Below are 12,552 nucleotides of genomic sequence, written 5' to 3' on the forward strand. Positions count from 1 at the left end.
GGGCCCTTAAGGGGACAGCTGGTGAGTCCTGAATGGAGAAAACAGGAGACAAAGAGGAGGAAAGATAGAACTTATCTCTAATGATTTCTAGTCACCAATTAGATGAGGATATGTCTTGCATCATGCACCAGGGGGCACTTGGGTCCTTTTCCCTGGAATCTGAGTTAATCTGAGCTGGGACCTGCCACCTGCCACTGCCTATGCTCTCTGCTCAGGGCTCACAGCCGGGAAATCCCCGTGCCCTGGGGCCACACACAGCCCTCCCCTGCCCACCTCCCTCATATCCTCTGGCAGAGGGACCTGATCCTGGGCCAGGGAGGGGTCAGTGGGCTGGGGTCTCATTTGCTTGCACAGGCCTTCCCTGTCTCAGAAAATGAAGACAGGAAGGGACAGATGATGGGAGGATTACATGGAATTGTGATCCAAATTCTGTAACTCTGTGGGAGAGAGGACTTTTTCTGATTCTTCCTTTTATGGTGAGTTTTTCCTCCTAGTCATTTTGCTCAGTGCAGAGTGGCTAAAAGCAAGTTGTACTGGGAAAAGGATGGAAAAGGGGGGAAAACGGTTGGGAAAACAAACAAACAAAAAAAGGAGAGGCATCCTCTGATTCTATATACTGTAAGTCCCTTGACTTCCCCTGGAGCTCTCCTGTGATGCTTGGTCAAGAACTTGGTCTTCCCCATCCTTTCAGCTGTTCTTCTGGGGGAGGGGCCTGCAGTGCTGATTCTCAGGTGTGTGCACCTGGGGGAGCTGCCCAGCCCCTGACAGATGCAGGGTTCTGTGGAAGCTGTTTATCCTGTGAGGCCCCTGCTCCCTGGTGGACTCGCTCATTCCCAGGCACAAGGAAGGTGACACAAGGAAGAACAGCAGTGGCGGTGGCCAGCTCTCCAGCCCTCGAGTCAGCTCCCACAGTAACTACTACAGTCTCCCAGTCTGCAGAGGCCTGGATGCTCAGGAGGCAGGTGTCGCTGATCTGCACAGCTCAGGTCCTCCTGGCAGAAGGAGTGTCCTTGCTGTCCTGTGTCCTCCTTGCCTCCACCTGTCCCGGGGAGATTCCTGGATCCTGGGATGTGTCCTCTGGTGCCTTGGGCTCCGGGGCCTGAGCCGCTGGAATTGCACTCCTGGGTCTTGCATCCCCCTCCATGCAGAGCCTCAGCATGAGCCGCCACTTGAGCTGCTCCCGGGGCCCTGCGAGGTGCGCGCTCCAGGTCCTCAGGGAGCTCAGCCCGCGGGGTGTGGCACACTCTCTCCTGGGGGGTACCTCCGCCGTTAGTGACCCTGGGAACCTGGGGTTCCACTGCCCCTCCTGGGGTCCTGCCAGAGTTCCCTGCAAGCGCCTTTCCATCAGGGAAGATTGGTAAAGTTCCTACTTCTCTGGGACTGGGCTTTCCTGTCCTGGAGGCACTCACCGCTGGGCTTTAGCCCGGGGCCTCATGGGGGCCCCACCCCCACTGGATGCTTTTTCGCTTATTTATTTTTTTCCATCTTCCTACCTTGATAGAAGCGCGAACTGTTCTCATTGAAGCATTCCAGCTGTTCTTGCTTTAAATCTCATGCCAAATATGTAGGTTTTCAAGATGATTTGAAAGTTATCTAGGTAAGTTGGTGGGGACAGGTAACTTGGGACCCTACTTTTTCACCATCTCACCCCGACCCCGATAGTCAGGGTTTTTTAGAAGCTAGAGAAAAACATGATCCAGTCGAGGTTTTAATGAACAGAATTGGATACAAATATTTACTTGGGAGTTTCATTGAAGCACATTTTCTTTCTCAACAATCACCCTCGTTTCTACTAAATATAGCTGATTAAACATTAATTGATTTACCAAATATGTGTAGTTTCAAAATTTTTCTGATTATTCACATATTTGCAGGAAGCATGACAGTAATCATACAGGCTCTTTAAAACCTGCTTGACAGGGCCTTTTATAAGATACCTTTGGGTAAATTTTTAACAGCTCCTCCAGGATAGGAGCCAAGTGAAAACTTGTGTCACATACTTGCCATCAGACCTAACCTACAACACCTATAGAGTTGAGTAAATTGTTCTTGAAGTATCTAAAAACCCAAGATACCTGCACCTGCTAGGACATGACTTTCTTGATTCATGGAGTAAAGAGGATGGAAACTGTAAGAAGGTGCCTGACTCATATTTCCAAGAGGCTTTATTGGATCCATAAAGTCAACGTTAGTTCCTTAGATCTGTCTGGTCATACCTGATTATGTATGTATAGATATATATGTACATACACACATCTCTTTCAAACATGACATTCTAGTCAACATCTTGGTAATATAGCCAATGTTTCCAATTATATCTGTTACAAGGAAAATAGAATCTTATCAAACTTATGTTAATAAATATATTGCCATAAAAGTATAAGAATAATGGCATTTTCTGAGTTTTGGAACAATCAAGTATGGATAAAAGATAAATAGTTGCATTTGTTCAGGAATGAAGCAGAGGTACCTGTCCTACAGGGGGAACAGGCTTGGGACCTGCTCTCAGAGCCAGTGTAAACTGGGAGGATTTTAGTCCTAATTTGGGATAAGGAATGCAGGGCCTAGTTTCCTTTGAATCAGCACTGGGTGTTTCACCACTGATTTGTTGTCTCTAATGTGGTTAGGCTCCGTCCTGTCCTGGAAGAGACTGTCAAGTTTTTCATACCCTTTATCTCCTTAAAATTCTTAACTACTGACATGAGTTCTGTTCTTTTTGTTTGTTTGTTTTGCATTTCTTTTTAATTCTGATATGTTCTGGGAAGACCTGCAAGACAAGTTTGGGGAAGGTGGAGCTACTAGCACTGAGATCCCAGAAAAGAGTTGGGGTTAAAATGACCTCTCTTGTGTCATGAAAGCTCTATCCTATTTTTTCTCCTGGGCACCCCTAGCTTTTTCTGCTCACACTTGGACCCACTGATGGGATTCCTGGGTACCATAGACCCCCATGAATAGAGTGCATCAGTGTGGGCCTTCAGAGATGAGCAGCACAGTCAAAGACAGCTCTCCCCGTGGACAGCCTGCATCACCCTAGAGCCAGCGGGGGAGAGGGTTTCTGTCTGCATCTTCCAACTTTGGGAGGGGCTGCTGGGCCCTGGGTTCTCCTCCCACATCCAGTTTTCCAATCCTCGTGCTCACCACTGACTCCAGACCTCAGTAGTAGGAAAGGGTTCCTCTGACCCAGGAAGCCTTGGGGATGCCTGAGACAGGTCTAGGGGTGGCTCAAGGCTCCCTTCAAGGTGAAGGATCCTTGCTGATTGCTATGACTCCCCAGTTTATTCACGATGAAATATATTTCATTAGTTCTCAGATTGTCATAATTTTAGTTGTTATTTCTAAGTAATATGACATCAATCACTTGTTTCTATGTTTTATGTTGACTTATAGAACCTGACATTGTGTTTTTGAGATATTTTTCAATTATTCTTTATGATTCTTCCTTTTCTTCTTACACGTTAGGTCATTCTTATCTTCAACTTTGATATATATAAAACTGCAAACTTTTTTACAGTGTATCAAAAAACCTTGTGATAAATAGACAAAGTGATTGATTAGGAATCTATGTGTGATATGCTGGGCTCTCACACACAGACATTGAGAAAAGCAAACAGCAACCATGCACATATATGAAACATACAAGTACGAGCGATTCTGAAATGTATAAAAATCGTGTTTTATTTCATCTCATGATGAAGAGAGATTTGACATAACTGGACATTCCTTAAATGTATGTTTAAAGAAAAAAATGAATGAATGAATGAATGAATGGATGGATGATGCAGACCAAGCCTTCAATTAGGTGGTTAAGGTAACACACACATCCATCCTCTGGAGGAGGGCAGGCACCCTTACAGCCCTGGTTGTCTGTTAGTGTCTCCACACCTCTCTACGTCACACCATAGACACTGTGACACATGATGAGAGGACCATCACCAGCCTTCAACCTGTTATCCCCTCTGGACCTCAGTTGTGTCACTCCAGGCAACCCTGACAATGTGGGAGTTGAAAAAATCACCTGAAATTCTGGAACATCCCTGTGCCTCCCACAGCTGGGGTCCAGTGGGTTACCTCTCACTGTCCCACCTTGGGACACAAGCCCTTCACCCTTCCCTGTTTCCTCTGCTGTCATATTCCTCCTGCCATGCCCTAATGTAACTTCTAGGTCTCCTATCCCTAGCTTTGTCCTAGGACGTCCCCTGGAGCTAATTCTGTAATGAGCAGCAGTGACGACAGGCACAGCTGGGATGAAAACTCTCACAGTAAAAGGAAGGGAGGTCACAGGATGGCCCTACTCTGGTTCCTGCTGGATGCCTGTTCTGTCTAAACCTCGAGAAAAATCATCAGCCTTTGCTGTGTCCTGTCAGTCCTGCTCAAGAAGGGCCCAGCATTCCCACCCTCTGTGTCCTCCTCTATGAAGATGTGTGTCCATTCCACAAGCTCCTGCTCACACTCCTCACTCAGAGCCAGCCCGTCTCCCTTGGGCTCCCCCTGTGGAGACAGACCCCCTCTGCTCTCTGTCCCCTAAGTTTTGTCCTCAGACCTACAGCAGTTCCCAGGCTTTCCTGGCTCCGCACTTCACAGGTCCCTCCCGCTAGATCCAAATACGCAGAAGAATCCTGATCAGAGACGACACCCAGAGATGTCTATCCATCCCTGGAGCATCACTCTCACATGGTGGGAGAACAGGTGTCAGAGAAACAGGGGAAGAGAGGCTTGCCTGAAGTGGGAAAGAAGGAGCGATTTGTCTCAAGACCAGCAGGGGGCGAAGTGAGATGGAGTCTCAGGGTTTCTGAAGGACAGGGGTTCTAGGTTGGGCAGCCCTCCACTGATGGGAGGCCTAGGCCCTGGGCCCTTTGATCTCAGTGGGTAATGGGCAGCTCTGTCCTCTCTGGACCCGGAGGAGTCCCAGGACCTGGGTCTGTGTGTGGTTCCCAGCAGCTGCTTCCTCCAGGCCCACCAGGGGGAAGCTAGTGCATCAGCAATCCTCCCTCTCAAAGGGACACAGACCTGTAAGTGCACAGGAGGGAGAGGCAGGGGTGGTCACATTTGCATGAGCGGCCCCTCCTCTGTGAGGCCCTGGGACAGGGGATAAGACAGGCCAGGGGCAGCCCAACCCCAGCTCTGTGGCCTACGAAGGGGCTGCGTCACTATGGCCTGGACCCTTGTCCTCCTTGTGCTCCTCTGTCACTGTACAGGTAGGGGCAGGCCCCAGTGAAAGAGGAGGGGGGACCCCAGCCTGAGTCGGATCCCTGTGGCTCAGCTCCTCAACCACATGCACCCTGTCTCTTGTTGTCATTGTGATGTGTGTGTGTCTGCAGGTTCCCTGTCCCAGCCTGTGCTGACCCAGCCACCCTCCCTCTCTGCATCCCCAGGAACAACAGCCAGACTCACCTGCACCCTGAGCAGTGGCCTCAGTGTTGGTGACTATGACATGTACTGATACCAGCAGAAGCCAGGGAGCCCTCCCCGGGATCTCCTGTACTACTACTCGGACTCATAAACACCAGGGCTCCGGGGTCTCCAGCAGCTTCTCTGGATCCAAGGATACCTCGGCCAATGCAGTGCTCCTGCTCATCTCTGGGCTGCAGCCTGAGGACGAGGCTGACTACTACTGTGCTACAGATCATGGCAGTGAGAGCAACTACTCTTACCCACAGTGTCTCAGATAAGGAGGCAGTGAGACAAAAACCCCTGGGCACTCTTCTCTGACCCTCATCATCTAAAAGGTTCTACGTAGCTTACAGTCAGGTGTATGACACTGATGCTAAGCACAGTGACAGAGGCAGATGAGGGGGTGGGTCACAGTACCAAGCCACAGGTTCCAAGCTGGGACACATGTACTGAGGATGCTAATCCCTTTACTGGTGACAGCAGTAGAGCATAGTCCCTGGGATCTGATATGAAATGGTGCCCCCCCCATAGTTCTTTCTTTGTTACACACAATACCCATGGAGACTTTAAAATGTTAAGCAAAATGTATATTAATACTAAAAAATATTAACATCACATATATTTTTCCCTGTAAATTGTGTAGAACAGAAGATTAAATCCATCCACATGACAGCGCACACCATCATACTAGGTGTTAGGAAACGTTACATATTATGTATATTTTTTCCTTAAGATTTAATTTTTCAGTAATCTCTACACCCAGGTGGGGCTCAAACCTACAAGCCAAAGATCCAGAATCCCACCCTCAGTACTGACAGAGTCGCCAGGGCCCCTATAGATGTATATTTTCAACACAGAGTGTCACTTGCAGTCCATGATCCCAGGGACTGCTTTTTGCCTCCAAATGAGAAAGCTAATTAAATAAATGAACTTTATGACGAGCCTCCCTCCATAACAGAGATGTCTCCAATAACCAGTGTGTCCCCCACTGAAAACTGGCAGTGAGCCCAGGGTTCAGAAACTATACTGCCCAGAGGTTCTGCTGTTAACATAAAATGCTGCCTCTGGGACCAACAGGTAAGAAGCCCTGGGAGCTCAGCTCAGGGACCTCACACTTTGTGTTGTGGTGGTTGTTTCTTTGTGTTTGTTTTTTCCTCCTCATTTTAGAGTCCAACACACCATCCCTCTGAGCCTCAGAATATCCAGGGCCTCTCCAATGGATAGTAACATATGTCCTATAAAATTAGAATTCCTTTTTTTTGTGCAGTACTTCACCCCATTCTGTCACAAATTAAGTTTCCTGCCTCTTATGAGGTTTTATTTTTCATTTTAAATTAAAGTAGAGCAGAGCCTTTGCATGTGAGAAAGAGAACTGTTTCATTTTAATTCAGTCGCAATATTAAATATGCCTGGAGATAGGGCTCCTTTTGAAAGATCCCAGTTCAGTTCACCAATGAGAGAAGGTGCTGTCGTGATTATTTCACCGGGATCTATTTTCTATATTGCCAAATTCTCATCTAAGTGTACCTCCTTCAATGATGATAGAGGGAATTCAGGACACCCGACCCATAGCCAGCATTTGACGGATTGTCCAAAAGAATCTAGCTTCCTGTGTGTGCCAATTCAACCTTTGTTATTTCAACATTTAGTTCCTATTTCATTTAAAACATTTCATGTCTTCATGGATTTCCAGTGGACAAATGTTTTAAGCATTTATGTTCTATGTTGTTATCCGAAATTAACAGGCAGGCATCATGTTTCTTTTTTCTGTCCTAATACATACGTAGGAATGGTTCCTTCTCTAATGTAAAATCTTTTCAAGCACTTCTTTGCAATCAGTATATTTTCCTCGGTGTACTGTGCTCAGTTAAAAAAAAAAAGGTAGGGGATTTTTTATGTTCTCCTTGTTGAATTTCAGAGTTCTTTACGTGTTCTGTGTGCAGATCTTGAGATGAAATGAAAATAGAATAATTACAGGAATAGCCCTTCTATCTGCTAGTCCAAGTGCTCATGGGCTTATGAGAGAAGAGAACCAAAGTTTCCAAACTGCAACTTGGTTCAAAGGCTCCCTTGTCGTGTTGTTTTTTAATGGAAGGGAAATTAAAGCTTGGACTTAAGGAAAGAACTAATCATTGCCAAGCTACTACACATTTGGGCTCAGAGATCTAGACATGAAAGTGGAGAATGACATTATCTTTAAAAATAGGGAGATATGCAAGAGGACACACATTGCCAAGGAAGGAAGGAAGGAAAGAAGGAAGGAAGGAAGGAAAGAAGGAAGGAAGGAAGGAAAGAAGGAAAGAAAAATGGCCCTAATCAATGACTCACACAAACATCATGCATCCTCCCAGGATCCTCCCAGATCCTGTCCCCGAGGTTACATTCCTGACCTGAAGGTCCTTCTCCAGGTACCTCATGTCCTCCTTTCCCACAACACCATGCAGCCCCTTCTTCAGTGCCCCAGGACCACCGGGCTGATCTTGGCTGCCACTGACTGGGGCAGAGGAAGGGGAGTGAAGGAGCTGAAGGGTGGGGGCTCTGGGTCTCAGCTCCTGGATCCACAGGACTGGGAAGCATGAATCAAGCCACAATTGGTAACAGATCTTCTCTGCATGGGTCCCAGAGTACCCAGGGTGACCTCTCCTTGTCCCCCTCCCTTTCTTCACAGGATCCAGCCACAAGGGTCTCAGGCACACAAGGCTGTCCTGAGATGTTTCTGGAGACTATCATGCTTTGTCTTCCTCTCTACTTTTACCACATTCAGTTTCCTCCTTTCCTTTGTAGTCCCTTTCGCTATTTCTTATATTCCACATGAGTGAAACCATATGATTGTCTTTCTCTGACTGACTTATTTTACTCAGAATAATAGTTTACAGTTCAATCCACATTGAAGTAAATCGTAGGTATTCATCCTTTCTGATGGATGAGTAAAATTCCAGTATATATAGATATCTCTCCCACATCTTCTTTATCCATTCATCTGTCAAAGACACGGTGGCTCCTTCTGCAGTATGACTCTTGTGGATATTGGTGCTATAAACATTGGGGTGCAGGCATCCCGGCATTTCACTGCATCAGTATCTGTGGGGTAAATCCCTAGCAGTGCAACTGCTGGGTCGTAGGGCAGATCTATGTTTAACTCCTTGCGGAACCTCCACACAGTTTTCCAGAGTGGCTGCACCAGTTCACAATCCCACAACAGTGCAAGAGGGTTCCCATTTCTCCACATCCTCTCCAACCTTTGTTGTTTCCTGCCTTGTTAATTTTCCCCATTCTCACTGGTGTGAGGTGGTTATCTCATTGTGGTTTTGATTTGTATTTCCCTGATGGCAAGTGATGCGGAGCATTTCCTCATGTGCTTGTTGGCCATGTCTATGTCTTCCTCTGTGAGTTTTCTGTTCATCTCTTTTGTCCGTTTAATGATTGGCTTGTTTGTTTCTTTGCTATTGAGTTTAAAATTTCTTTATAGATCTTGGATACTAGACTGTTATCTGATATGTCCTTTGCAAATCTCTTCTCCCATTCAGTAGTTTGTCTTTTAGTTTTGTTGACTGTTTCTTTCGTTGTGCAAAAGCTTTTTATCCTGATTAAGTCCCAAAAGCTCATTTTTGCTTTAGTTTCACTTGCCTTCATGGATGTATCTTGCAAGAAGTTGCTGTGGCCAAGTTCAAAAAGGGTGTTGCCTGAAAAAAAAGAGGGTGTTGCCTGTGTCATCCTCTAGGATTTGGATGGAATCTTGTCTCACATTTAGATCTTTCATCCATTTTGAGTTTATCTTTGTGTGTGGTGTAAGAGAGTGGTCTAATTTCATTCTTCTGCATGTGGCTTTCCAATTTTCCCAGTACCATTTATTGAAGAGACTGTCCTTTTTCCAGTATCCTTTTCAAGTCTTTGCCACTTTGTCGAATATTAGTTCACCATAGAGTTCAGGGCCCATTTTTGGGTTCCCTATTAAGTTCCATTGATCTATGTGTCTGTTTTTGTGCCGGTACCAACCTGCCTTGATGACCACAGCTTTGTAGTACAACTTGAAATCTGGCATTGTGATGCCCTGGCTCCATTTTTCTTTTTTAATATTCACCAGGCTATTTGGAGTCTTTTCTGATTCCACACAAATCTTAAGATTATTTGTTCCAACTCTCTGAAGAAAGTCCATGGTACCTTGCTAGCAATTGCGTTGAACTTTAATAGAAAAGGCATTATTTCTTCTTTAAATGTTTGATAGAATTCCCCTGGGAAGCAATATGACCCTGGACTTCTGTGTCTTGGGACATTTTTGATGACTGCTTCAATTTCCTCCCTGGTTCTTGGCCTGTTCAGGTTTTCTGTTTCTTCCTTTACAGTTATGTTAATTTGTGGTTCTCCAGAAATGCATCCACTTCTTCTAGACTGCCTAATCTTTGGCTTATAGCTGCTCATTATATGTTTATAAATTGTTTGTATTTCCTTGGTTTTGGTTTTGGTCTCTCCTCTTTCATTCATGATTTTGTGGATTTGAGTCATTTCTCTCTTCTTTTTAATAAGGCTGGCTAAAGGTTTATCTATCTTATTAATTCTTTCAAAGAACCAACTCCTGGCTTTGTTGATCTGTTCTACAGGATTTCTGGTCTCTATTTCATTGAGTTCTGCTTGAACCTTCTGCTTGGTGTAGGCTTTTTTTTGCTGTTCTTCTCCAGTTCCTTTAGGTGCGACATTACCTTGTGTATTTTTCTGCAAATTCTTGAGAGATGCTTATATTCCAATGTCTTTCCCTTTTAAGATTGCTTTTGCTGTATCCCAAAGATTTTGAATGGTTGTTTCTTCATTTTCATTAGTTTCTCTTTTGAAGCTCATGGTACCTTAAGCCTTTTTGAGGAATAGTTCCTAATAATATTGTGTATTTGTTCTAAGGAAATTGGTCTATTTAAGCATTTTTGGACCATTTTATTATTCTTAATTAAGTGTATCTGTAATTTATTATTAATCCAATTTTTTCATTATTTATTTTTGTCCACATTCCATTACCTATTTCCATATTTGAGTATCATGCATTTTTTTAAATTAATTTTTATTGGTGTTCAATTTACCAACATACAGAAAAACACCCAGTGCTCATCCCGTCAAGTGTCCGCCTCCAAAAGACATGAAGAGAAATCTCACAGAGTATCATGCATTTTTGTTTAAAAGTTCTCAAGAGCCCCACTCAGTGCCTGTCACCCAGTCACCCCAACCCCCTGCCCACCTCCCTTTCCACCACCCCTTGTTCGTTTCCCAGAGTTAGGAGTCTTTATGTTCTGTCACCCTCACTGATATTTCCCACTCATTTTCTCTCCTTTCCCCTTTATTCCCTTACACTATATTTTATATTCCCCAAATGAATGAGACCATATAATGTTTGTCCTTCTCTAATTGACTTACTTCACTGAGCATAATACCCTCCAGTTCCACCCACGTTGAAGCAAATGGTGTGTATGAGCACTAGGTGCTATTCTATCTGTTGGCAAATATATATATATATATATATATATATATATATATATATATATATATAATTGGTTTTCAATTATATATATAAAATATAAACAAAAAATTAAAAAAGAAAAAATAAATAAAAATTAAAAGTTCTCAAGAGGTTTATCTTATTTGTCATTGAAAAGCCTGACTCTGTAGCACCATTGTGATTTAAATACAGGCCATCATAGTGTGAACACCAGGGGGCTCTGGGTAATTGAGATTGACAAGAAAAAATGACTGATGCCAACCTTCTTCACATGTGAGAAAGGCCTGAACCAGCTCCAGTGGGACATGGAGTGGGGACTCCAACCATCTGAGTGTCTCCTGTGCTGTAACTCTATAACCCCCTGGTGAAACCGAATGGTGGCTTTTCCCCAACCCATATGGAAACATACATCATCTCTTCCTTCTTCCTTTGACTAGAGCCATCACCAGTCCAGAATGATGTAGGGAACAGTCATGGGGAATGAGACCACATATGTCACGAGTGACTCCATTCCCAAGAGCAAAAGGGAAGAAGGAGCAAGACTATCCCCAGATCTCATGGTGGTGCCCAGGAGGCTGTGCTGTCATATTTCCTTCATGGTTTAGTGCCCAATTGCGACCTAAAATGCACATAAGAAAACCACTTGCTACCAAAATGTAGCTCAGAGAGAAGATCCTGCACTCACTTAAAGGACGTGGTGCCCACCACGCCACCCCCACACCACGTGGGATTCCAGAACTCCCACGTATTTCTACTCTGCACACATGAGCACCAAGAACTACACAGTCAGCATGATTAAGGTCCCTGTTCTGGTGACCAAATGTCAGAGAGGGCAACTTTGGACAGGACCCTTGTGATGGGAAGAAGAACTGGGGGTGTCCTGAGAGGAGTGAGGAGGAGGTCCCTCAAATCAGCAGACTAAGGTGAGTGGCAGATGATAAGTTGTTAAGTTCACAGGGGCTTCTGTGACCTGTCAGTAGCCTGAGTTGTGTAAGAATCAATCTTCTCCCAGGTTCACTATATCCATCCAGCTTCCTCATGCCCTCAGCCATTCACTCCAACACATTCTGCAAGTTCCTCAGACAGCTCTCCTGTGGAAGGGCAGGTGCTCTGTGCCTGGAAACCTACAATGATTCAGGCAGAGGAAGTCCATTCCCTTTGCCTTAGATGGTCCTCCCTCACCCTGCACTTTTTGCTTAAACTTCGCTCCTCTCCTGAGCATCTTCAAAATTTGTGCTCCTATGCCTGCACCATATTTTTCTATGACAGAATTTAATAATTCTTTCTCCAACTTCTTCTTCTTATACTTGCCTTTGTCTAAGTCCAGAAGTAGAGACGGGCAAACATGTGGAGTCGATGTATAGGAATAGGCCACTACCTCATATAGCAAAGATGCATCTTTGCAAGGGAACCTTAGTTTTGTTGAAGGTCTATGTATCTTCCCAGGAATCCTCATTCAGATCCTTCCTCACTTGGAGAGTTCAGAGGTGGGGCAGACCCACACATCTCAGGGGAGGACTGCTGGACTTTGACAACATCTTTCCCTAAAGAATCACTTAGATGGTCCCCATCCTCCTCAACATGAATTACCCTTATTTTCACAATCTGACCTTTTTGTTATTCGTATGTCATATCCCATCTATACCTATGTATTTTAGATATTTATATACAGTTCAGATACT

General features: G+C 44.8%; 1 pseudogene; it reads left to right on the forward strand.

Annotated features, from left to right (window-relative positions):
• Positions 1-5,149: 5,149 nt before the first annotated feature.
• On the forward strand, positions 5,150-5,669 carry LOC140594093 (probable non-functional immunoglobulin lambda variable 5-48; annotated as a pseudogene).
• The last annotated feature ends 6,883 nt before the right edge of the window (positions 5,670-12,552 follow it).

Source organism: Vulpes vulpes, chromosome 10 (genome assembly GCF_048418805.1).
Source record: "Vulpes vulpes isolate BD-2025 chromosome 10, VulVul3, whole genome shotgun sequence".
NCBI lineage: Eukaryota > Metazoa > Chordata > Mammalia > Carnivora > Canidae > Vulpes > Vulpes vulpes.